The sequence below is a fragment of the Leopardus geoffroyi genome, chromosome C2, assembly GCF_018350155.1.
Source record: "Leopardus geoffroyi isolate Oge1 chromosome C2, O.geoffroyi_Oge1_pat1.0, whole genome shotgun sequence".
Lineage (NCBI taxonomy): Eukaryota > Metazoa > Chordata > Mammalia > Carnivora > Felidae > Leopardus > Leopardus geoffroyi.
This window is the reverse complement of record NC_059333.1, coordinates 154,942,443-154,969,292: the sequence shown is the minus strand read 5'-3', so window position 1 is coordinate 154,969,292 and position 26,850 is coordinate 154,942,443. Positions and strand designations below refer to the sequence as shown.

At 45.4% G+C, this 26,850-nt stretch overlaps 1 protein-coding gene and 1 long non-coding RNA gene across 29 annotated transcripts in view; one reads left to right on the top strand and one right to left on the bottom strand.

Moving 5' to 3' along the window:
• Nucleotides 1-26,850, top strand: part of ARPP21 (cAMP regulated phosphoprotein 21) — a 156,705-nt gene that overhangs the window by 586 nt on the left and 129,269 nt on the right. For 9 of the 28 annotated variants that reach the window (XM_045436667.1, XM_045436672.1, XM_045436671.1 and 6 more), the window contains exon 1: nucleotides 182-993. The exons of 1 other annotated variant lie outside the window; for it this stretch is intronic. The gene's annotated coding sequence lies outside the window, so the exon portion shown is untranslated. 18 more of the 28 variants (XM_045436641.1, XM_045436658.1, XM_045436654.1 and 15 more) reach the window with 6 other exon arrangements.
• On the bottom strand, nucleotides 8,902-20,290 carry LOC123575842. Its single transcript, XR_006701031.1, has 3 exons — nucleotides 20,280-20,290; nucleotides 17,443-17,445; nucleotides 8,902-9,325 (listed from the first exon to the last, which is right to left on the bottom strand). It is a non-coding gene; the product is annotated as an uncharacterized LOC123575842 (long non-coding RNA).

Sequence of the window (26,850 nt, the reverse complement as noted above, 5' to 3'; positions counted from 1 at the left end):
GCCGGCTCCGGGGTGTGGCGGGCCGGGGGCGGGGGGCGGGGGCGCTGGAGGCTGCAGCCGGGGCGGGGACGGATGCGGCCGGGGCTGCGGGGAGGAGCCGGGTGCGTGGGAGGGCAGGGACGGGCGGAGGGGCCGGCGGCGGAGGCGGGGAGGCAGGGGCGCGGGACGGAGGGACGGGCCGAGGCTGGCTGGCTGGCTCGGGGTGGGACGACGGAGTGACAGAGCCGCGGACAGGTGGGAGCAGTTAGACAGCTCGAGTCTGGGAGAGCAGAACGCAGAGGAGAGGCAGGAGGAGAGGGAGAGGGGGAGAGGGAGAGCGAGGGAGACAGCGAGCGAGCGAGCGAGCGCGCAGCACTCGCGTGCACCCTCCGCTCCAGACGCCCTCCGCTGTCCGAGGGAAGCGGCCGGGGCCCTGAGCAGGAGCTGGCGAGCGAGCTGGGCACAGAACCCGGAACAGGGACCCGGCCCTGCTAGAGGGACCGCGACGCGCCGAGGGACGGACAGACCGGCCGCGCGCGGACCGCCAGCCGGCCGGAGCGGAGCGCAGAAAGCCAGAATCCCGCGCGGGGCCGCGGGGCTGCGCGACAGGCAGGCAGACGGACAGACGCGCGGAGGGACGGACTGCCGGACCGGAGGCGGGGGGCATCGTTAGCTCCGCGGAGCCAGCGGGACAGAGAAGGCGGCGGCGGCGGCGGCGGCGCCCCCTGAGCTCGTCCGGAGCGGCGACCAGCGGCGGGGGCAGCGGGGTCGCCAGCCAAAGCCACCACGGTCGCCGCAGCTGCGCGAGGATCCCAGCCGCCGACGCTGCAGAGAGCTCGGTTTACTAGCAGTTAAATAAATCGACCAAAAAAAAAAAAAAAAAAAAAAAAAAGCGCCAAGCCAAACAAATCCAGCCGGTTCAATCACTGAGAAACGATATTAGTAAAAACCAGAAACTAAATCAAATCAATCGAGGCACCAAGACGCTGGGGGGATACCCACTGTTGTGTCAAGGTAACAATCAACCTCTTCCGACGTGAACCTGGCACGTCTTTTGTGATTTTCCCCCTCCTTTTTGCCGTTTATCTGTGCTTTTCTTTGGAATTGTTTATCGTCTGTTTTGTTTTGTTTTTTTTTCCCCTCCTTCGTGTTTGTAGAAAACCGTTGATGTTATACATGTATTGATTGCGTTTCTATGTTTCATCACAGGAGGGGGAGACTCCCCTCCCCCAGATGAGGCAGACAGGGAAAGCTGGAAGAGAACAGAGGAGGGCAGTTTTTCTCATGGGCGAAGTCTACAGCGATGTCTGCGGGTTTCGTGGTAGAAAGTTTGCGACCGTCTCATTCCATTTGAAAGAACCGTGCAAGGGGCGGAGAAGTTGCCATGGGTTTGTCGCTCTTGCAGGGATTGGGGTCCCGGCTCCCAAGGGATTTGTGGGGGAGGGGGGCGGGTAGAGACGATGGTGGTGGCCTTTTATTTTTACGTGTTTGAAATGCGTGTTTCATTGCCAACTCCGAATTCAATGTCTTCTGTCTCAGGTTGTAGATACGGTTGGTGGAATTGCCTGGAATAGTACAGGTATTTAGAAAGTTTCTTAAGGAAGAGAAATTGACTCAGTCCATGTTTCTGCATGGAAATGGAGCGGGAGTGGATGTGGCTCAGTACTTGATCACCTCCCCACGATACAAGAGAAGGACCGAGTCCGAGTCTAAAAGGAAAAGCAAGGAGGCGTTGAAAGTTACAAAGGATTGGGAGGCTAGTGTGCACATTGCAAGGCTGGTGGAAATCGTTTTCTCGAGAATGTGTCTAGAGTGCAGATATCCCTTTTGATTGCTGATTTTTAAAGTCTATGGGTATGACAGTTTAGCCTCTCCCAAAAGGATGACATTCCCCAGAGTTGAAAGGGATCTGTACAAGATTTGGCTCAAATGCTGAATAATTCCAAACGATTCCCACCTGCTCCTCGCTTACTTTGGAGACAAAAATTGCTATGATTGTTTTAAGAAAACGGAGAAACGGAGATGACGGGGAATCATCTTTCATTTGCTGAAAGTTAGGGAACCTTTGACATACACTTAAAAATAAATGCTCCCACTCCTTTGATCCTCTGTGTTTGTGTCACCACGGGACATGCCTGTCTTAATAGGATTTTAGTTAATGTCGTTTTCACCAAAGACGGTGGCTTGAAGAGTTCTAGCGTGTTCTGTTCGAATAGCCAAGTAATCTACTATCTTGGCAGTAATTGCTTCTGCTGCACACCTAATGTGGATCGCATGTGAGAAATTACATGCGCTCATTTCGGGTCTATGTGGGATTTGTAAGGTATGTATTTGTGTTTGATCCCGTATTTCCTCTCCTGTCACATTCCATCACTCCTTCTTGTCACTTCAACTAGCAGAATAATTTAAAATTTTCTGGAGCATGGGTTTCGTATATTCTTTAAGGGCAGTGCTTCATCACAAACGATGCAGAAGGCTGACCTCTCCCTGTCCTTGCTTATCAATACTATCTGCTTGTTTTAAACAGTTTGGTTTAGATGCAGTTTTTGAGACATTCAGACGCTATGCCTCCATGGCTCCGTTTCTCCGGACGTGCTTTGTGTTAGTTGATGAGTGAGAATATAACCCAGTTGCGGTAGGTGAATGCCTGTTGAACAGAATACTTTGGTTTAGGTAAGGCATATTTAAAGCAACTTACACAGTTTTAGAAATTGACTTTCAGCTTCTCAGTGACTTAATTTCACAACACGCTGGTTTCTCTTTTCCGGTGTTCAGCTCAGAGACAGGTTTGTGTGCTGTGCGCTGTTAGATTTGCAAATTGCTGACCTTCCAGTGACTTTCCCTCTTAGATCCCAGCTGAGTATGGTTACCTTAAGAACTGTGGCATTAGCCCTGTTAGAGCATGCTCCACTGGGGAGTTCGGTGCTGTCTATTTTTAATGCTATTTAATGAAGGAGCGAGCGCCTCACTCAGCAATAAAAGAAGCATGATGGAAGACAGAACAGTGCATGGTTTTGGATACGGGAGAAGGATGTTTGAAAAGGTACAGACTGGCTGTGGGAAACGGTAATTTTAATTAGTCCTGATATACAGTGCTAACGGAAATCAGTTGATTTTAATGGGAGAAGTACACATGAATAGTCTGCTGTGTGTTTTCATAAACCTCTTCAATAATTCTTAGAAGCAAGACTCAGTCACTAGAATGCCTGAAAACTTAAAAAAGAGACACTAACCAAGGAGTTGCTGCACACGTACAATTTTTCCTACGAGCTGTCGTATTCTTGGATGGTGAGAAGTGCAGAAATCATTTTAGATCCCTGAAATACTGTCCTCGTGAAGGGTTTGGAGCTTGTAAAATATTTGGGGGGCATCAAATAACTAGCATCCTTCTAAGATATTGTAACTTGAAGCTCTGCCTTGTGACTTTTTGTGTTTCTTTCATAAACTTGGAATCTGGATCCAGAATTGTGGCAACTGAGGCAGGAAGTTTGGGTTGAACTTGATAGAATATTCGAGTTGTTTTCCTTCCTTCCTTTGAGATAAGCACAATAGATTATCTTAGTTTAAATATTTTTAAACTGTAGATAGATAGTTTAAATATTTTTAAACGTTATAACGAGGGGGGAATATCTTAATGTCATAGTGCGTAAAACCTAAGAAGCCATCTGTCTGCGACATTGGTATAATGCAGAACACCTGTCTTGAGGTAGACAATGAAAATGTCCAGTCCGAAAGGTCTGTGTTGTTCGTTTTCATATTAACAACATGCTGTGATCGAGTTATATCCCTGTTCAAAGCGAAGCTGATTAGACAAATGCCTACGTAGTTTCAAAATTGATAAACGTAAGGGAAAGTGAGAAGTTTTTATTCAGTGGGGAAGTGAGTTACGTAAGTAGTGTTAAATAAAGCTGTTAGGGCAGCGTACAGAGTTGTTCTAGATCTTGTCCATTTCTGTGAAGGATAACTCCCCACCCCACCCCCCCCCCACCCCCGACCCGCAATAAACCACTAAGGGAAATGCATTGGAAGGAGTTACTGTAATTGGTTGCCGGTGTTCGTGTTTTCTATTTTGTACTTTTAGAGGGGAAAATTACAATCCACACGGGCTGCAACATTTCCCTTAGTGGTCATGCTCCTTGGACCCCAGTGCTGATACCTTTCTCAAGAGTCTCAAATCAGGGGCCATTCTCATCGGAATTCAATGTAGATTTTGCCTGTGGACAAGATAATGATAAGCTACATGAGCAGAGCGTGGAATGAGTCAGCCACTGAAGACACAAGGTACAACGCAGCCAGAAGGGACTATAACTGGGGGTCCTCGTTAGGATTAGGAGACAGTTTGAAGTCCGTAAGGCTGGAAATTGCAAATGAACCGGTTCCATAGGAGTTAGTGTTAATTCAGATCTGCTTTGCGACAAGGTTAAGAAGGAAGATGGGGTTTAAAAATGATGTGGACCGTGAAAGTCATGTCTTCAGGTGGTGAGTATTGGCATCATTCTAACTGGTACCACACAGTGGTAGTGTGTTTAGAAATTTGTGAATTTCTAATCAGAAAAAGAATTGGCTTCCTTAGCAATGCATTATGTCACCTGGAAAGTTCTGGACGTATTTGAAGTCAGCGATGAACGTACAAAATACGTATTTCCTCTCTTTAGACAAAGGACCTTTATTTTTTTAGGAAATCTGTGATTCCAGAGGCTCTCTGTGTCCGTTGACTTTTCTTCCTTTTGTTTTTCATTCTAATATTTAGAATTAAATATGATAAATAATTTCAAGCTGCGATGTAAGTAAATGTTGAAGGACTGTTGGAGGCAAAAAAGCATGTTAGCAGGATGTGTTTGTGACTGGGTTTGTTTTTCTCAGGCTATCTTTGCTTGTGGGTGTTACTTTAAGGGACCTTTATGCCAAGTTCTAATAAATTGGTTTTTTTAGTGCCTGATCTAAATGAATTTTGCTCATTTTGGATTAAATTTAGCCCTGGATGTTCACAGGGTTTATTCCTTGTTTTTACTTCACGACAGTTTCATTTCCATGGGGATCAGATCTCAGCCGAGATACAAAGTGTTTCAATTATATACATAAATACAGTATTCTTGATAAAGAATCAAGTGCTTGAGATGCAGTATCAAGTGCATTCAGCAGTTTTGAATGTTTGGTAGCATTGTTATCGTATGGTCTCCAAATCGTCTGCAGTCTGGTGATTTCCTCCCCCCGCCCCCGTGTGGCATAAAATGCCCGCACAACATTTGAAGACACCTTTCTCTAAGATCACTGGGACATTTCTGCGCCCTGGGAGATAGCTGGGCAAGGAAACCAAAGAGTGAATTGAAATAATTGTACCAGGAAAATGGAGAGCATATTGGAAAAAACCAAAAAAGAAAAGAATTGACTTGAATACACCAAATTGACTCTCCATTTTCCAGCTGAATCCTCAGCATCATGTTACGTTCCTCCCTCCTTGCTGCCCCCAAGGAGCTTAGTGTTGCCAGATGGAGCGGGTGTTAATCACTACGTAGGGCCAGAGTAGATCAATATTTTGAATTCCTCTACACACTCTTCCCAAGGAGATTTCTTCTGGCATTTTTTTTTTTTTGGACCCCCCGCTTAGTATACATGTCACCACCACAGGTTATATAAGATTTTTCCTGTTGTAATCAAGTGATGAGTATTAGGGTAGCACTGCAATTCCGACGCAATTAAAATGTTGAGGAATTAGTCCAAAATTGTCTCACTCAAGGCACGTACTCATTCTTCACTACATTTAGTGCAGGGGTTCTTAATAATGGAGGTACATTCTGTTGCATTTGTATAATTGTCCGTGGATTCTTTATCACACACTAAATACTTGAGATAAGGACGAAGACCGTCTCTAAGGGATGGAAACGAGGTGGATGGTGCTCATATCTTTAGCAGCTTTTCTTCTAATTGCTTGAGATATAATACTTACTTTAAAACGTTCTAGTCCCTAGCATCATACTTAAAGGGAAAGATCTGCCTTTCGACTTATTTTGATCTAGTTGAAATTCTGAAGCAACACCAATAATTGAAGTAAAACGTTTCGACACCTTTAGGAAACAAAATAGAACATCGGTTCCTCAAGTTGTAAGGTCCTCGAGATCTAAGTATACTATCCCTTGGTGTGTGAATCAGGGCCTACCTGTCACCTGATGGGTCAGGTAATTTGAATTGCTTTCAGGTGATCCCATCACTGATGCAGCGATCTGGAAGAATCAAACATGGGTCAAAAGAGGATGAAGGAAGGTCATGAGGACTCACTGGAATTCAGGGACTACTCGTAATCGTTTAACTGTTATTTGCTCATAAACTCGATAGGAAAATAAAGAGCTATTACATTCCTTTTGCAGCTTTTACAAAAAGCTATTTTAAAATGTTTCCAGAACCACAGGCTAAAATCCTCACACAAAGTTCTCACATTTATTGATAAGAAAATGTCTATACGCCACACTGGCCTGTTTAACGTAGCCTTTTGCTTGTTGACACGTATGTAAGTTTGGTGCAAGTCCCATCATTGCTGGCATTTGACGATTCAGTCATTAAAGAGCTTTTGGACAGATTCATTAACTGAATTCATTAATTGTCAGGACTTTGCAGCCATATCTGTGATCCGATTTTCTCTGGTTTGTGAAAATGATCGCAGTAATACTTTAAAAAGTAACACTTTTAAATTACACGGTTTTGTATTTGTTTATTTTAAATTCACTTAGATATGTTGGTACGGTAGGAATTTCAGGGAACTGTCAGAGCGCTAAAGATAAATTCAAAAATCCCACTGCAAACAATTCTCTGGCATTAATGAGTCTTCATTCCCCCCCCCCCCCCCCCCCACTGTGGTGATGATTTAACTTTGGTCACGGCGCCTAATGCCTTTGTGAAGATTGAAACCTTTCTCCAACCCTGAAATTTCCACATAATCACTAACAGAATTCTGGAAAGATAAAATAACATAGCATGCGATCGTGTTGTATGCACATCCTGTTGCTATTTGCTTAAAGCACTGTTAAACACTCTAACTGGATGCCTCAATCTTTATTATTTATTATCATAGCAATTGTCTTCATCCACAACAATGGATGACTTCGTTTTTAATGTTTTGTTTTTTTTTCCTTCAGTGTCAAGAGGTAAGAGAGTACACACAGTTAATGTGAGAGTTTACATACGAAAACGAATACATTCTAGGACCAGGATGTCAATATCCCTCCAAGAGAGATACTATTTTATTCCACAGATGATCGCAATGGGTGCATTTTTGGTCACCTAGGATATCAGAAGCTGTCGACAGATGTTTGGAATTCACTGCAGCTTCCGATTCAAAGTCAGGTTAAAACTAAGGGAGGGGATGTATACGGAAGGTGTGCTCCAGGCTTATCTGAGAGGGAGCCCAGGGCTTGCTGTGACCAAGGAAGAACTCCGTAGGGTTCTGCAGGGTACACATATGCGCAAAACTTGAATCAAAAACAAAAGTTTAAAACAAAAGCCTCGCGAAACAAGGCTCCTGGTGGTGTATCCGAATGTCACGGCTCCATAGTGGGCCTGTATAAACACACACTCAATTTAGCACCTGAACAACCCGTCCTGATGTCAGGCTTCTGAGTCTTGGGGCGCTGATGGCCAAGACTCTAAACCCCTCCGTGCATCACAGTCTTTGCAGGTGAAATTACGTAGTGACAACAGTCCGATAGGAACAGATTACTCCTCATGCAGCTTTAACAGTTTAGTTCGTGTCGCGTTGCTTCCATTTTCTCGTTTAGGAAGTGGGATCGGGCCCACCCCGAAGGATTGAAGCAGATTCAGAGTACCCGGCACAGGCACGTAGGTTTCATTCACTAAAAAGAAGCCATCACCTTTTCATATAAAAAACCGTAGAGATTTAAGCTGGTTACGTAAATGAGCCACACCTCCCTTGAAGATTTGCTGTTGTTGTTGCTGTTCGGAAGTAAGAGTACAGCTCTCTTTTCTTCGGCCCCGTAACGTGTTTGACGGTTACAATTGGAGAGGAACCTTTGTGACGGTCACGGTTGGAGACAAGCTTTACTCTTTTTCTGTGTCTATGAAATCCGGAAGGCCAGGCCAAGGTACTCATCGCTTTAGGAGCATGCACTTTGCAAGAACCCCGATGTGTAACCCGGCTCTAAGGGAAGGGGCAGCCCAATTCAGAGTGGTCTGCAGAGTGAACGGACGGATATTATTTCTCCTAAAGAGTTTAACGGGGTCATCCAGGGGTGGCTAAAGAACTGACCAAGAAGGGGGTGGAAGGGATCCATGAGGGAATGAGTTTAAATCCTGTGTTAATGGGTGAAAGTTCTTAAGCGGCAGACTTGAACTGGCATGGGAGATGGAAATATCTTCAGCTACCTCGGAGACGTTAAAGCAAGTGACACTTGGGTCTCACTGGTAGGCTCCCAGACGCCCCACCGATGGCTTTGGTTCCTAAGCACTGAGTGAGTTGTTTGGGCTGAGCAGCTGATCTGGCCTCTGATCCCGAGGCATTTGCTCTTTTGCGGAGATGAATCACTTCTGCCCTTGGGTGAAAGTGGCCAGAGGAGGGGAGAAACTCCCCTCAAAGGGGGGGTTTCGTCAGTTGGTGGCCCCGTCAGGAAATGGGAAACCACCAGTCACGTTCAACACCGAAGAAGGTGAGCTGTGCGAAGCGATACGTTCGCCAAATAATGGAGTTTTGGTTTCGATTATAATTTGCATATCAGCCGTTCTTGGGAGGGATAACACAGTCCGAAAGTTATCCAATGAAACTTCTCAGAAGGTGTCTGAGAATGAACTTAGAATCCTTTGGTATTGTGATATTTGCTGGAAAACAAGGAAAGGGTAGACAGATTTTATACGTGTGTGTGTGTCCATATATATATATATGTATATGTATGTATGTATGTATATACATATGTGTTTATATATTTATATGTACATACATACATATGTATATATACACATATATACATACACATATATACACATATACATACATACATATGTATATATGTAACATATATATTACATATCTTGTCCACAGTATAGATCCCATACATAAGAGGTATGTTATATATCTTGTCTATCATATATGTGATACTCCTCTATAATCAGCATATATCTGTATCTATACCTGTATCTAGATTCTACATTCTCCACACGCTTAGATATGAGTCATCTACCTAACTCACATGAAGCAAAAAAGTAGTTTGGCCCCAAAGCATATCTTCTACTGCCCTTAGCAGTTCTTGCTTGCACGTGGCAGATCTTTAATCCAAGTTTGTTGAACTAAAAATTGATCTTTATATTGTCGATGGCATCTAACACTCCGGACTTAAAAGCAGCCCTAAGTAAAGGTTTAATTGTGTTTTTCCCCTAAAGTGTCAGCGTACGTGGGCCTGACATTCATTCATCTTTCTAAAAAGGAGAACAAAGATACGCCCTCCCGCATAGGGGAAATTGTAACTGCTCTCAAGATTTGTTTGGGCTCTCACAAGGAAGTGCGTGCTACAGATGTCAGACCATGACTAGGGCTTCTACAAGAGTAACAAAGTCCCTAAAACTTCGGTCTGCTTTGACGGAATACGTAGATGACTTTTTCAGCTGCATGGAAGGGAATTAAGGTCAACACTCAGTTAATAAATAAATTGCGAGAGCGGATGGGGCCAAGGCAAGTTCACAAGCAATTTCCAAATCACTGGTACACAGAGTTAGCGACAACTCATGTTTACTGGACAGGTGCCTGGGGAGAGATTAACCACGGTGAAGGTGATCCAGGATGTGGGGAGAGAATTCACTCCTCCGAGGGCTGAGTGAGCTTGCAGTGCTGGAGCAGAAGGCAGGGGTGAGGAAGAGAGGGAGAAGAGAATTTGGCAAACTGGGGGGGTCTCCAGGCCCCTCTTCCTGCCCGGAAGCTATGCAGCTCTAACCAAGCAGAAGCAGGGCCTGCCTTCTCTCTCTGTCGGCTCAGGTCATGATCTCGCGGTTCACGTGTTCAAGCCCGGCGTCGGGCTCTGTGCTGACAGCTCAGAGCCTGGAGCCTGCTTCGGATTCTGTGTCTCCCTCTCTCTCTCTGTCCCTTCCCCCCTCACGTTCTGTCTCTGTCTCTTAAAAACAAATAAACATTAAAAAAAAAAAAAAAAAAAAAGAGAAAGTTAACCAGGCCTCCTTCTGGATTTGTCTGGAAATACCACAGAGCGTTGACTCTGAATACCCTTCCAGGAGCAATTTGAGACTTTATCTAAGAACTAGAAATGACTTCAAATACAACTGTGGTAGGTAGACTCGTGATTTGTACACTCCGCAGGTAAAACCAGTAAATCTATCCAACAGAAGGCCATTTGTATAATCCGAGATGGGCCCAACGGATCTAGCAAGAGAAGAGAGCTCTAAAATCCATTTTTCTAAAATCACCTGACAACATTACGGCATTGTTTTGACCTGCCTGTGAGCATAGATTGCTTCTGATGTTTTAAGAAAAGATGAGGAGATACCAACTGGTTTCATCACTTGTAGATTAGATCCTGGGGCTTAGGTGGGGATCATATGATTCGCACCAGTAGTCAAGGAATTGATAGAACTGAGAAGGACCCAGACCTGCAAACTTGAAAGAACCCCTATATTTTACTCCAAGTCTTGGTGAACTTATCTAATGTTACTGAATTGATCGAAAGCCAAACTTGGGGTATTCCTGATGAAATGCACCATAGGCATTAAGGAAAATCTAAATGAAACCAAGGTGGCGTGTTTCTGTGTTTTTCAGGGAAGCTACGGAGTGGCCATTGGGGGAGGAAATCTGTACTTATTTCCGTATTGATTAGGTCATTAGTGCCATTTGTTCTGCTCTGCGGGGATTACTTCCCTTGGTTTGTTCCTTCTGCTCTCTGAAGGACCTCATGTGTCCAGGCAAAAACTCTTTATCAAGATGGAGATCCAAGATTTTTCTCTAGTTCTTCCTGTATCGTTCGCTAAAGCCACAGGGACAGTGATAAGAAAAACCAGGATTCCCTCTATGGATTCTGACTTTGCCTCTGGATCATTTTTGATCGAAAGCTGGTTGTGGGGTGGTTGTTTTGGAAAAATAATTTGTTCAATTGTTTTGCAGTGCGACTGTCAACGGATACTTACGAGCTGCCTCTTGTGTGAAAGGGAGTTGTGTGCGCATGTGATGTCCAGATGAATCTACCCTCGGTTGTGGTCACAGCTGTGGTTGTGTGAAAGGGACTGTGTGCTCATGTGATGCCCACATGAATATACCCTCGGTTGTGATCACAGCTGTGGCAAAATTTCTGTTGTAGCATACTGGGGGACTCTTGTCTAAGGAAAAAGAAAGGTGTATATTTCATCCTTCTGTTTTTTTCTTTGCAGTGTAACTTACACGGTAACATACAACAGCCACGGGAAACACAGGGATTCAGATCTTCCCTACAGATTAGGAGTTGAGAACCAAGGGGGTAGTGAAAGGGTATGTGGTGGGGCCATGGCATAGAAGGATGTGGAAATTAACTTGCGAATCTGGTGGAGTGCCTGGAAATCTGTCTGCCTGCATCTCAAATCTGTACTTGTGGCTGCCATTTGAGACAAGAATAGATTCTCAGCTCCTGATTTCACCTATGCTTGGACACATCCTCTCCTGGTGCCAAAGAAGGGCGATAGGTCTGAGGGCAAGGTGACCTAAGTTTAAGTTTGAATCTCATCTCTGCTTCTCACTGGCCTCACCAAGCGACCTTCAGTGTCCTTCTTACAGTATGTAGATAGCAGCACTCCCTTCATGAGCTATCCTCTGTAAAATATTTGCCACAAAATAGAAATGTTATCTCCTTCCTGCTTTCTCCTACAGGGACTGTTTGTCCATTAAAACATTGAAAACTATAAGAATGTGCAATGAAATTATATATCAATACTTGTTTTGAAAATAATATAAAGTTGTAGTTTGAGTCCTAAGTATTTTGTCTGTGGATTACTGAGGAAAAACATAAACAATGATTTTAAGGGGTGTTGGGATTCTTTTGCATTAGCTTTTATAAGATGTTAACAGTACGTATCACGTGGTTAAGGGGGGGAACAAAAACTACAGCATATCTAAACACATATCTTTACTTACTTGTGTCCAACAATCTGAAACAATGCTATTGATTTAAGGGACCCAGTAGTTCACGTTTGCATAAAAATAGATACCCAGGGATAAGTGATTAGGGAAAATATTCATTAAAAGTTTTTTGAAAACACAAATGAAAAAATGATTTTGAAGATCTTTATGAAGTGTTACGTGGAGTTTAAAACTTTTATTATTTTATTTTTTTTAACGTTTATTGATTTTTGAGACAGAGGGAGACACACAGAATCTGCAGCAGGCTCCGGGCTCTGAGCTGCCAGCACAGAGCCCGACGCGGGGCTCGAACTCACAGACTGAGATTATGACCTGAGCCTACGTCGGAGGCTCAACCGACTGAGCCACCCAGACGCCCCATCAACTGTTAAGTGGAGTTTAAAGAATTGTCTTTCTTTCTTTTTTTTTTTTTTTTTTTCCGAATGGATTCACAAGGCTTGGGCTTTCCGGTGCATGTGTGACAAGACTTTTTTGTGATTCTTTGTAGTTGAGGCATTATGTCTTGCTCTTTAAATCTGTGTTCTGAGCTATCCCCCCATGTCAAGTTGGGGAAAAGTGCTACCTTGTATATTTATACTCTGTCTCTGTCCCAGGGGAAAGAGCTGACACCAGGTCGCATAAACCTCTTGTCAGGCCACCTGCCAACACATATTCATGCAATTTACTGATATTGAGAATGAAATTAACTAATATGTTCCCCCTGAAATTATCTTCAGGAAAACTTGAAGTTCCAATTCGCCAGTGTGAGCTCTCTTCGTCGACGGTTTGTCCTCAGTTTGTTTGGTCCCAAGTGAACCCGAGACACCTGCAGCATCATGTACACTCGTTCTTTGCCCTTGCGTCCTGCTTGTTTGTCGCAGAGGGTGGCGGTTGCTTTTGGCAGATGTACAGGATCCAAGTAGCCTTTTTATCTTTCTACCCTCGGGGAGTCAGTTTCTCAGATAGAGGAAGTGGTGAGGCTAACAGAAATTTCAGCTCACCCCGAAATAAAAGTCAAGTGGATTAGGTGTGATAACCCTATTTATTAATGATTTGTCAAAGGCAGTGGCTTTGTGAAGTTATTGGACGGAGAAATTTAGGGACTGGGCTTCCTTTTTACTAAGTAAATGTTTACGCCGTTGTTTGTGGCCTGAAGGAAATTAACAACCAAAATAATCTTATTGATTTTTTCATCTAGGTAACCTCAAGAAATGGAAAATCTTAGAAATACTATCTATAGGTAAATATTAAGGATTTATTTGGTAGCAGTGTATTTTACATTATATACAGAGAGGATATCGCCCTCAATTTCTTAACCTGTATAATTTATCTTATGCATTACTAGGTTTGCTTGGATAAATACTGGTCTTCGACTAGGGAATTACCTCTAATTTTATTGTTGGGAATTTTTTCTGAAGGGAGAACAGAATAACAGAAAATGAATACGTATGCATACTCTTTTATACATATATACGTGTGTGTGTATTTTAAAAGTACATACACACACGTCATATACCGTATTATATATATGATATGATTTATATTTATTGAATATATTTATATATATATACACATTTGGAATCTGGTTATATTATAAAAATTACACACATGTATCTAATATAGTACATATTAGATGTGGTATAATATTCTGGTATATACATACATTTGGGATCTGGTTATGTTATAAAACGAGTACTCCCTTATTATTGCCCGTCTGCAGTGATACAATGGCAAGATGGAAACAGAGCGTGGGGCGATAAATTGATCCTTTCAATCAAAAAGTTAGGGATTTCTCTCGACTTTAGGCTTCGAGAAGCCCATAAGGCTTCGAGACAAATTTTAGTAAGTGAATTTAAAGTTGTTTTGATTTAAAAACGATTTTTAAAACATAGCGCCTTAAGAGAAGAGAAGAAGATTGCAAATTCCATTAGAAAAAGAGGTTGGAGCCTCTGTTCTGGGTGATTACAGGGAGATAGATGCAGGTTTCCCCGAGTTGTAGTCTGAGGGTCTCCGGCGTAGGACTCTAAAGTCCGTGGAGAGAAGATAATCCCGAGTCTGCAAGACTGGATATTCTCAGGGTCAAGGAAAAACTTACATAAAAATTAGTGAGCACGAGAGAAGAAAACTATGAATGCAAAAAAAAAAAACCAAAAAACTGTGCAGACAGCAGTTTATAACAGCTTTGTTCATAATTGCCTCAAACTGGAAACAACCCAGATATCCTTCTAAAGATGTCTGGGGAAACTGTGGTACATCCATACAGTGGAATATTACATAGCGATAAAAAGGAACAAATTATGACTTCACGTGGCAATTTGGGTCTCAGGGGTGTTGTGCTGGGTGAAAGAAGTCAATCTCAAAACATCACAGACTGTGTGATCTCATTTATATAACATCGCAAAATGACAAAAACACAGGGACAGAGAAATACGGATTAGTGAATGCCAAGAGATATGTCACAGAGGAGGTGTGATTGGAAAGGATGGCATGAGGAAACTTTGGGGGTGATGAAACTCTTCTGTAGCCGGATTATGGTGGTGGTTACACAAGCTTATACCTGTGTTAAAATCCATGGAACTCTACAGCTCCCAGCCCCAACGAGCTAAGTTTACTATACGATAATTTTATGATCTTGTAAAACGGATGATGTAACAATGAAAAAAAAAATCAGAAGAATCCTGTCTTTTAGTTGTACCAAGTAACTGGCTTTGCACCATTGCATGAGGTGAAAGTACCAATTGATTTAAATAAATCAAAACCCTTTATTTCCAGCAAAAGGAAAAAAAGTGATCTCTGTAAGCAGGATTTTTTGTAAATGCTCCTAAGGCCATTTGCTGCAGGCAGGGATCCGAGGACAGATTTGGAAGGTGGAAAAATCTGCCCGACATCATCTTGGTCTGGTCACTTCTAGCACTGTCGTCCCATTTGCGCCTTTGTTCTTTTTTGGGGGGCGGGTGGGCGGAATCCTTCTCTTTCAATGTGAATTTCAGGGGCAGGTTTGTTCTTACCACTTATACGAGCTAGAAAAGACAGACAGGGCTAGAACGGTCATGCACATACCTCTCTACATACATGCATGAAGCCTCACGAATTGCCAGCCGCCCACAGCTCGAACAGCCCGGTGATGGCTCCCTCGGAGTTTTGGAAGGAAGCCAATATCACTTGGAAGTAGCTGTAAGTTTTAGAGACACTGAGGTCGTTAGAAGTGTCTAGAAGGTCTGGGGCTCCGGAAGTGTTGGCAGTTGAATTCTAGCCAGAGCTCTCATCAGGTAACATCCACAAATCTCTGTTGAATGGACCATGTGCGTGTCCCGGTAAGAGATAGCTAATTGCCGATACACACATCACGCCCACTGTGTGCGAGGTGCTTTTCTGAGTGCTTTGCATATTTTCACTTGTTTACTCCTCACAGTCGTCTGTGAGGTAGGGGCTCTGCCTATTTCCACTTTCAGCGAGGAAACTGAGGCATGGAGACGCTTAGAGACTTGCTCGGACACGTAGAGAAAGCAGGCTTCCGCCCTGGAGGTCCGGATTCAGAGTCCGAGAAGTTAACGACTATACAACGCTATAGTTTGTGTGGTGTTTTCTTTTTGCTGTATTTTCTCCTTTGAGGGCTGGCTAATATTTTTGTTAATGGTGCATTCCAATTGATGCATGACCCCCCGCCCCCCGCCCCGGTTAGCCATCAACTTTTGTACAGAACTGGCCTTCCTGCCCTAACTGGGAAGGAGGTGTGGACTCCAGTTTGAAGCCAGTCACACGGGATGCCGCGGGATCCCGTGTGGCTGGACCCAGCTCCAGACCCAAAAGATAGCTGTGCGTTGAGGCTGCACCACCTTGGGGTCTGGCCCATTCCCCAAAGAAATCTCCAAACCTGAATCCTAGCATGGCGGTCAAGATGCGATCTCATGAACCCTGGAACCAGCCCTTCCCCAGACGGGGTAACATTCGGGCACAGGCCAGAGTCTTCTGCAGCTCTCTACTTCCCACTTTTAAGAGCAGTGAGAGAATCAAGTACCAAGTATTTTTGTTCTTTTCTTTTCTTTTTTTTTGGGGGGGGGGGTGGGTATTTGAGTGGGATAGCCAAGTCAACTTGGCTGATAAGAAAATAACTGCTCGTTTCTGGCTAGGAATAGTAGAAATGATACTTTGTTGCTAGGTATCCAGCAAGGTTACTCGGTCATCTGGCCTCTTTCTTAAATAAATAGTTGTGATTATATATGTGGGCGTTGCATTCACCAGATGCATGGATTGAACAACATGGTGGTAGGCAATGGACAGGGCACGGGTATTTGAATAATATTGGTGTCGTTTGACCCTGGGCAGGGACTCATCTCTTCTGAAACTTATGTTTGTCTCCTCCCACCTGCCCTCCCTCTACCTCCCTTCTTCCCTCCACCCCTTCACCTCCTTCCCTCCCTTCCTTCCGTCCTTAAATATGTGCAAATGAGATTAGCAGCAGCGAGGATTAAAAACGCTATGTGTCACATGTTCCTTGTAGCATTTGGCGCACAACACAATATAGGAAAACAGGGTAGCTGTTGTTTTTTATAGCACGAATTAATGCATCTGCGTTTCAGTGAATTAAATATGAGTAACTATGGGAACGTGGGATTACCAGGATCCGGATACCAATCTTGCGAGTTGCTTTGAAAAAGTGATAGAAAAGTACCAGCTTCCTTTGGCTATAAGACATGCTTCTGCCAAAGCTCTTCTCCTCCTGGCGTATCCCGAAGTCTGGTGAGGAAATGAAGTAAGTTACATACGAGTTTCATTTCCTATGGAAAATCTAGGTCTGGAAGGTGAAACCCGCGACATCCTTAAGGAGCTGTTCTTCCAGACCCGTCCGTTCTGAACTGACCCTCTTCGGCCCCCAGGCTCTGGGGTGTATGTGTGTCTGGCTTGTGCGAGGCTGCATTTCGAGAGCGAGTGTGCAAGTGTTCTGTGCACCGTGCGTGGTGAAGCATGGAGTGCAGGCCAATCTTCTGCAGCTGGGGAGAGCGATTAGCAGCTTCATGAATTAGGGACTTGTTTACACTGTTGTCCAAGATAATCATTTGTTTGTTTTAACGAAGATGCTCTATCTTCATCAGAGGCATCAATCCTCATATTTAAATGATAAGGTCTTTGCATCTCACAAATAATGTTTGGATTTCACAGCAGGAACCCCCATCACAGCCCTTATTTTCTCTCCGCTGCCTTTGGTAATCAAGACGCCATGGGTGACATGTCTATTTCCAATTAGCCTTCCGTTGTGGAAACATTATGGGATCTATCCCAGCAACTTTTTTTGTGACGCAGACTGACTTTTAAAATACTGTCAGGGGCGCCCGGGTGGCTCAGTGGGTTAAGCATCCGACTTCTGCTCAGGTCACGATCTCAGGGTTTGTGGGTTCGAGCCCCGCATGGGGCTCTGCGCTGACAGGGTGGAGCCTGCTTGAGATTCTCAATCTCATTCTCTCTCTCTCTCTGCTTCTCCCTCCACTCTTGCCTTTTCTCTCTTTCAAAAATAAACTTAAAAAACACTTTTTCATGAACTCCCCAGCGCTCAGACATAGGTAGATGTGCACAGACTTGTCTCCCCGCCCCCCACCCCACACACATATGTGAAACAAAATTATAAAAGTTTACAGAATGAGTCATGGCCTTACTGAGGGTAACGATGTACTCCAATTCTTACGTACTCCAGTCTGGCTCATTCCATTCCACTCCATTCGTGTTCTCTAGATTTCACTGTAAAAACTAAAGTTAAACCAATGACTTGACTTGGTGATTTACTCACAGGTCATAAGCTCAAGTTCGAAACACATTGATCTCCCTTTAAATTCACTTCCGATTCTGTCTTCTGTCCCGGAATCCGTAGAAGGGAATGCATATGGCATTGCTGTGTCTTTTTGAATCTTGGCTATGTGGGACGTTAACGTATCCATCTACCGAGAAAATACCCGTTAGTACCCTTGAAGACGCTCTAGTCACTCAGTAAGGACTTATTGATGAGTCAGATGAAGTATTTTGGAAATCAGGAGCGTGAGTCATTGTTAAACTCTGGACAGTTTGCCCAGAAGAGGGACTTCTTGAATAAGGTGGCCAGTGTATTTCTAGAAAACATCTACTGGTCTCACTCACGTTCTTCATACAGCCAGCGCACAGCAGGTCAGTTTTTTTTTTTTTTTCAAGGTGCGTGCCTTCAATGTTTTATAAGATGATGCTATTAATACACCATCCAGCGTTCCCAGAAGCCATTTATCTTTTGACAGACGTTTGCTAATTTCCTGCCGCGTTCCCTATACCTTGGTGGTTCCTAGAGTCTACCCTGAAAGGAGCAAGGCATAGTCCCCGTCCTGGGGGAGCATACAGCCTGACTCTCTGACGACTTTGGGACCCCGTGGGGTGGGCGCTGAACTGATCCTCTTGGCGCTGCTGGAGCTCCGAGTGCACACACAGGAAGGCTCAACCGTCGGCAGTGAGGCGACAGACGGGCACTGGGTAAGGGAAGAGGGGACTTGTAAATCTCATCTTGTCGCATAAAGCAGTAATCCCTCACCTGTTGTTAAACGAGGAAACCTGCGCGGAGCGGAGGTGGAGGGGCTTCCTGTTTATGCCAAAACCGCCACACGGGTCACAGTGGCTCAGCCAAGAGACACACGGGGACACTGGCTCCTGGACGCGTCATTCACGTAATCCTGGCACTTCCGAGAGCTGTTTTGTGAACAAGAGTCGCAGGTGTGCATTGCACCACCTGCTGGCACCGGGAGAGCATGAGACACCCTGCCAAGGGCCACGTCGGGGCTCGAGCCCCGACAAGCCTCCCCGGCCTCCTCCCCAGGGGCTCTCGGGTTAGGGACCCTGACTCCTTTCTTTTTGACCTGGTTCAGTGCAAAAAGGTGGTTTAGTAAATAATCCTAAGGTCTGGTTTCCCAGTTATGGAACACGCTTCTGAGTGTTTACGTTTAAATGGTTCTTTTCAGTTTCTCCAGCGGGGCTGAGAGGCAGGTCTGTTCACAGGCCGAGCAGTGTGCACAATGTAAAGGGTAGGTCCGGCCTCTAGAGGACCACTGCTGTCCCACGTCTGGGCTGGTTTTCGACTTCAGCTTCTTATTCTGGTTCGATCCTTGGAGATATGAGCAGGGAAAACTCTGCAGCCCCCTCCCCCTGCATTCTTGCCCTCGGGGCGCAAGCCTGCTTCAACCCTGCTCCCCCCAGGCCCCTGAAGCCATCCTTGCCGCTGGCTGTAGCTTGCGCTCTCCTTCCTGATTTCTGCCGTCCCATCCCTGCAGAAAGGTCTGGAAAAAGAGAGCCATGCCTGGGAGGGAGAGAGGGAGGCCGCTCCCACCAGTTCAGTGTGGGGAACAACAGATGAAGATCATGAGGAACAACATTCCTGAAGTTCACTTCTTGATGGCTGGTTGTCAGACCCAAGAGGGCAATTATTAATTCTTGACCGAGGACGTTTGGGGAAATGGGTCCTTTCTTACTGGTAAGAACACGGCTCTCTTCACCTTGTTGGGAGAAAAGGAGTTTTCTCCGAAGCATGACTTACTCTAATCTAACTTTTTCCCTTTGAAAATTAGTGAGAGACTCCACAAGGATTCGTTTGGAGTTGATCGTTCGGCATACTTACGAGAAAAAGAGAAGATGAGTCTTTGAAAAGCTGAGCTGAGGAAGTCCTCATTCCTAGCACCGTATACATTTCCCCAAGGCAGGTGCCGGACCGAAAACATCACCGTATCTCTCACAAGTCCTTGGCAGGATGCCATGCACCTAATTGACTGCGCTCCCTGGACAGGCCTGGCTACACACACAATCACACACGTGTGGATCGTCCACACCATCCAAGGCCAAGCCCTCCAAGTCAATGAATGTGTTACTTTGGCCAATTAAAGCACAATTCTTCTCAGCCTTGTAAAACACCAAATACCTAATGCAATTTCATATTCTCTTATTGACTCATTGTCCTAGTACGAAAATCAGCTGTCGAGCTGTGCTCATGAGGGTCAGGGTTCACGCTACTGAAAATTCACCTCCCGAGGCCTATCCAGAAATTTCTCTATGATGGGACATAAGGAAAGACTTAGGAAAGGAAAGACCTAAGACAAAGGGACTCTGTGAGTCCTGCCTGGCGAAGGGCGTGGAACGCTGCTCAATATATAGGAACACAATGCAAATGTTAGCCGCTGTTGTAATTGTTTAGGCTGCTTCTGTATTAGAATACGGGAAGAGCGTGGAATGGCACAGAGAAATCAGAATACTTACAGATTTCTTGAACAGCTGGCTATAAAATTTCAGACATCAGCACATTCAATTCTATTTGACCTGCATCTGTCCTGTCTCTTCGCTGCAAGGGTGCTGTAGACAGACAACCGTAACAAGTATTTCCTGGGGATCAAGTGAGGCTTGATCAGTGTCTCTTAATTTGTATAATCCTGGGCAAGTTCCTTGGCCCTGCTGTGCGTCTCAGTTATCCCATCTGTAGAGTGGAAACAGCGACAGCTAGTTATTAGTGCTTGTGAGGAAGTCACTGAAATAATTTGTAGAAACTGCTTAACATAGGCATCACCTCCTATGTCATCATGATATCTTTAATGTGTACTGGGTATCAGCATCCTGTTACCTGCTGGTGTTTTTGGAACTACATATAGGGTGGTAACTTGAGCGATGACATGTCCGGGGTTAGGGAAACGAACAAGGGTTTGGAGCCAGCGAGTGGTTCGGAACCTGGGTGTCAGTCCTGCCACGGTGTGATTTCCACCTTCCAAAGGGTTGTCCTGACGTGTCCCAGGTAGGCTTCCGGGAAGCTGACCCTGAGACGGAGTTTGGTGTGCAGGATGTTTAGGAGAATTCTTGGCCCCAATGCCATGGAGGAAGAGAGAGGGGGCAAGCGTGGGCGGAGGAAAGCCATAGCTCAGACGAAGGATGAGAACAGATCTGACCAGCTCCTTGGGGTGTTCTGTGGCTAGAATGGCCTTGGGGTTGTCTTGCTGGGGTTGAGGGAGCCAGGCTTTCCATCACCACCTCCATCAGTGTGGCGTTGGGCCATTCAGCTTTCTGCAGCTGAAATAATCCTCCAAGAAGCAACCCGTCCTTCCTTGGAGAGGGATCCGGGTCGACCCCCGAGGTTGACCAGAAAGGTAGAAACTGAACACCGGGATGCCCTGGACCTAGTCGGTCTCAAAGAATCCACCAGGATCGCATAAAAATTGTCTAGCGTCACTCCTGGGGAGAAAAACCTTAACTAGATGTGGGTCAGGTTTTCAAAGAACCCATAGCCCGTCATAGGTCTTCAAACCTCTTCCCTTTCTCCCTGGAAACAAGAATCAGCCTGCCAGCAATCGGGGTCTCTCTTATCTGGACTGAAGCCCACTTTGGGCGCAGGGGATTCGTATCCAAAGATGACTTAAGCCCAAAGGAACTGCTACACTCCCAGCTTTTTATCAAGGAAGATGTCAAAGCACGCAGGAAACAGAGTCCGTTGAAGAAGAGACCCCCATGTGGGCCTGGCACAGTGTCAACATTCTGCCCTTCTCCAGAAGAATTTTCAATAGCGTAGGTACAGCAGTGCCTCTCGTGTTAATCTGAGATCCGGACAGGCGTGTCCTCAGAGGAGGGTGAGATTTCACAATGTTTGAGGTCACAGATGTCTCTTAATAGTACTGACGTGAGTGCAGTTGAAGCTGTCCGAGTCCCGCTTCCGCGTCTTGTGTTCCAGGGCCCCCCAGGAAGGCCACGCCGTGAGTCGCAGGCCAGGGAAGGGGCAAGACATTTCATGCATTTGCTTCGTATTCATACTTCTGTTGTGCTGAGAGGACTCCTGGAGATTGGTGACCTCGGCAGGGACTTGCCCGCCCCCTGTGCCCTCAGCCGTGTTGCAAGCCACTGCAAACCCCAAATCAAAATTTCTGTTCAGCAGAGGAGGTGTCTTAGGAAAATTCTACAGAGAATACATCCAAAGCAGCATTTGGGATCTGACTGGGTCCCTGGGATTTGAACATCCAAACCGTAGCGGATTCCCTTGCCAGGTTGGGTCCCCGGGTGATGCCGCCCAGGCCTGTCGGACTATGCCTTTGCTCGCCTGTCCCGGGCAGAGCAGCTCAGGCGTGCTCAGGAGTGATTCAGCAGTCCATGTTCCCCCCCCCCCCCACAAGAGCCAACAGGACCGTGGTGGTTGTTTGGCCCCAGAGCAGGTGGCGGTGGGGGCTACGGTGGTTGCATTTCCTCTTGGAGGGGGGGGGGCTCAGCTGTTTCCTTGGTCACGCGCCCCTAGTAAGTGCCTGGAGGAGGCAGGGGGCCAAGAATACAGCTGAGACTTGAGTCGCTGCCAGCTCCCAGCAGCTGCTACTCTGTTCTCTGAGCTGGAACCAGCCCCAGGCTGCAGTGTGGCCTGATCTGGCATTCGGGGAGGGGCCTGCGAGAACTGTCACTTGCACATTCTGAGTGGCTTAACCCACCTGCTGTGTGTGTGTGTGTGTGTGTGTGTGTGTGTGCGCGCGTGTGTGAGTGGCCTAGTTAGGGGACAATTCTCTGACATTAAGTGATAACGAAAAAGTTTAGGTGCATGAAACAAGCAAGACTTCCCCTCTTTTGAGACCAGTGGATTTGCCGATCTTGAAGGAATTGTCTTTCTTTCAAAGGAGAAAGCTGAGGGTACCATCCTAAGTCAGAATGCGTGGGCTTAATATAAGAATGTTTGGGTGTATATTTGTGACTCTGAACATATGCACAGAGGCAGCTTGGAAAGATACTGTGCTAAGAGGCAGAACCGAGCTCTAGCTCTTGTGTGGACTCTACGAACATAGACCTGTGCTTTTGGACCTCATCGTTGCCCTTGGGCTAAGCTTTTTGGTTGGTTGGTTGTTGATTATGTTAATTGAAAGTAATAAATCTCTCAGATCAGATGATGAGAGCTGGTGTTTTGGAGAAGCAAAGAAGTTAAAGCAACTGAAACTTCTAGGCACAATGCTATCTACAAGGACACTCTGAAAAAGCTACAGAACCGAAGTGTTGACTTGGAGATTCACCCACATCTATGTATCGATTTCTCCAGAGCAGCAGTTGTTAGGTCTTTTTAAAATGGCTGACAAGAGTTGTTGTTTTGTTTTTTTTTTAACTTTTTTTTTTTAATTTTTTTTTTTCAACGTTTATTTATTTTTGGGACAGAGAGAGACAGAGCATGAACGGGGGAGGGGCAGAGAGAGAGGGAGACACAGAATCGGAAACAGGCTCCAGGCTCTGAGCCATCAGCCCAGAGCCCGACGCGGGGCTCGAACTCACGGACCGCGAGATCGTGACCTGGCTGAAGTCGGACGCTTAACCGACTGCGCCACCCAGGCGCCCCAAGAGTTGTTTTATGTAATGTAAACATATCCACGTGGACGTTAGGAGGTCATATCAAACATTCAAGACTAGCTATTTCCTATATTTGAGAAACAAGAAAACAAATTCTTTGGGGAAACATCACAGGAGTTCGTGAAACCGTCCCATTTAAGGCACTCGTGTTGACGAAGAAGCCACTTAACGAACACTCCCCAGTTTTGTGAGCAAGCCTCTCCCCTAGAGAGTGGGGCTGGATTCTAGTCATTTCTGTACGCCTTGGCTGTAGATTAAATGAAAAGGTATTCAACTGATTCTGGTCTTTGTGGTTTTGAAAGGAAAAAGATGACGGCGTGTATTGTTGTGATGTCAAAAGTACCCAGATCGTTGCTCAAGGTGTGAGGGTTCCTCGGGTCTTTCTCCAGATTCCCAGCCCTTAGCTCCAGCCTTGTCCCTCAAAGAGCAGTGGCTGCAGGCAGGAGCTGTTTAGAAGTGATAAACCGGAAGCACCTGGCTCAGTGGGTTGAGCGTCCGACTTCGGCTCAGGTCATGATCTTGCGGTCTGTGAGTTCGAGCCCCGCGTCGGGCTCTGTGCTGATGGCTCAGAGCCTGGAGCCTGCTTCCGATTCTGTGTCTCCCTCTCTGTGCCCCTCCCCTGCTCACACTCTGTCTCTCTCTCTCTCTGTCTCTCTCTCTCTCAAAAGTAAACATTAAAAAAAGGTGACAAACCTATGTGGACACTGCTCAGTATGTGCAGAATGCTCCATATGATTACAGGTGTCACTCATGTACCTTTCTCTGAATCCAAATTGACAAAGTAGAAGGGAATCACATTTTTTTTTAAGTTACAGGGTCTCTCCATAAACTGTTAATTTTCCCTGATGCTTCTTGGTTGATTCCTTTGTAGAGGAAAGTCAGTTTAGAACACAATATTCAATGGAGTGGCTCCATGTAAAAATGTCCTTGAATTTTTAAGAAATTTGAGGCCAGTCTGGCTTGTAATTGTTATTGACTTGATTTTTTTAATGCAATTGAGTTGTATTGATTTTGATATTTATTCCAAGCACAAAACATGTTTTGTGATCATTTAAATGTTTATATAACTGGGGCACCTGGGTGGCTCAGTCGGTTAAACCTCCCACTTCGACTCGGGTCATGATCTCACGTCGGGCTCTGTGCTGACAGCTCAGAGCCCGGAGCCTGTTTCAGATTCCGTTGTCTCCCTCTCCCTCTGTCCCTCCCTGGCTCGTGTGCTCTTTCTCGAAATAAATAAACAAACTTAAAAAAAAGAAAATTAGTGGGGTGCCTGGGTGGCTCAGTCGGTTTGGCATCCAACTTCGACTCAGGTCGTGATCTCACGGTTCATGAGTTCGAGCCCCGCGTCAGACTCTGTGCTGACAGCTCGGAGCCTGGAGCCTGCTTCAGATTCTGTGTCTCCCTCTCTCTCTGCCCCTCCCCTGCTTACGCTCTGTCTCTGTCTCAAAAATAAATAAACATTAAAAAATTTTTTTAAATGTTTATGTAACCAATCTTGAGATTCTTTGGGCATTTTAAAAATAGATTTTAACAATGCTCTACAGTATTTGGTTTGTCTGTAGTGTGTTTCCCTTCAGTTTTATTTTTGACATTTATCTGACACATTTTGTATAGACTTAGTTCCTTTGACTGCACATCGGTGTAGATGCAGTCATTCCATACTCTTTGATTTTTATTAGCAATCCTTTGCATTGTCTTTACTTTCCTGTTTTCTGACGGAATGGGTGATGACGAGGCAACCACAAACCTGCTTCACGGTACAGTTAACACTGCCCGTAGCCAGTTCGGACTCACTCCTTGTCTCCTGGTTTCTTCTCAATCTCTCTGGTTGCTTTTTTGAATTCTTAAGAGTACAAGAGGGTCACGTGAGAACATTTAGAAAGACTGGAGGAAGCACGCATCCCATGAATCACCCCTGGCATCACTTTCCGGTGCCTTCTATTACTTATTGTTGTCTGCTATGTGGTGTCTGTGATCCTCGCTCACTTCGAAGTGTAGTAGGTCCAGGTGATTCTGGGGACCTGTCTGTCCGAATTTGACCTCTGGCCCCACTCTTTCCTTCCTAGAGTAAAATCTTGGCTGTGGTAGTTAACATCTCCGTGGCTCCATTTCCTCTCCTCCACAGTGAGACGTTTCAGACTTAACCCATAGGGGCGCCTGGGTGGCTCAGTCCTTCAGCGTCCGCCATCGGCTCAGGTCACGATCTCGCGGTCCGTGAGTTCGAGCCCCGCGTCGGGCTCTGTGCTGATGGCTCGGAGCCTGGAGCCCGCTTCGGATTCTGTGTCTCCCACTCTCTCTGCCCTTCCCTGTTTCTGTGCACAAGCTCGCTCGCTCTCTCCCTCTCTGTCTCTCTCTCAAAAATAAATAAATGACCTTAAAAAATTTTGATCCATATATACGGTGCTTTTTTAATCAAAATAATGTCAGGCACAGAGTGAGTATCCGGTAGATGTATTGGAATTGGCTCTGTTTCTATTCGCATGTAACTTTATTTTTATGTAAAATCCTAAATTGTATCACAGTGAAAGTAGCTTTTTTTTTTTTAATGTGATTTATGGCAGCGATAAGGATAATGGGGAAATAATGGCTAATTTGGAAGTGAGACATCACCGTTTTGCATTGTGACAAGGTACCGTAATCTCATGACTTGTTATGTGTATGTATTAATTTATCAAATGAGCGCTTCGTCAAACCGTTGCTGGATGCCAGGTGTTCCAGTACGAGAAAAAGCGGGAGAGTCCCTCTTTTTAAAGAACTTACGTGAGAGACACGTAAGTAAGCGACAGATTCTTCCTGAAGAAGCAAGCCTTTTTTTGCAATGTTCGTTGAAAGCTGGTCTCCATCCGTAGCTTGGCTTACTTTTAACTGCAGTTTGGGGAGACGCTGCATTAAAAGAAAAGAAAGGGAAGAAGCAACGTAAGATCCTTTATTTTTTTTTTCAACGTTTATTTATTTTTGGGACACAGAGAGACAGAGCATGAACGGGGGAGGGGCAGAGAGAGAGGGAGACACAGAATCGGAAACAGGCTCCAGGCTCTGAGCCATCAGCCCAGAGCCTGACGCGGGGCTCGAACTCCCGGACCGCGAGATCGTGACCTGGCTGAAGTCGGACGCTTAACCGACTGCGCCACCCAGGCTCCCCAACGTAAGATCCTTTATAGTTAATTAAAGGGAAATACGATCTAATCGGAAATGGGAAATTATAGGACACAGTATCTTAACTTGCAGTGAAACTTTGGTACTGATACAGCCGCGTTCCAAAATTACACACTCTGGAAGCTGGCAATGGAGCCCATATCTTGACACCATATATGTCCTTGAATAGACACTGGCTTTAAAAAGGCAGATCTTTATATGCTGGGTTTCTAGCTGTTGTAGACCAGGAATGGTGACCGGAACATCCCTGTATCATCTCTGACTTTGTTTTTATCCATTTGGGG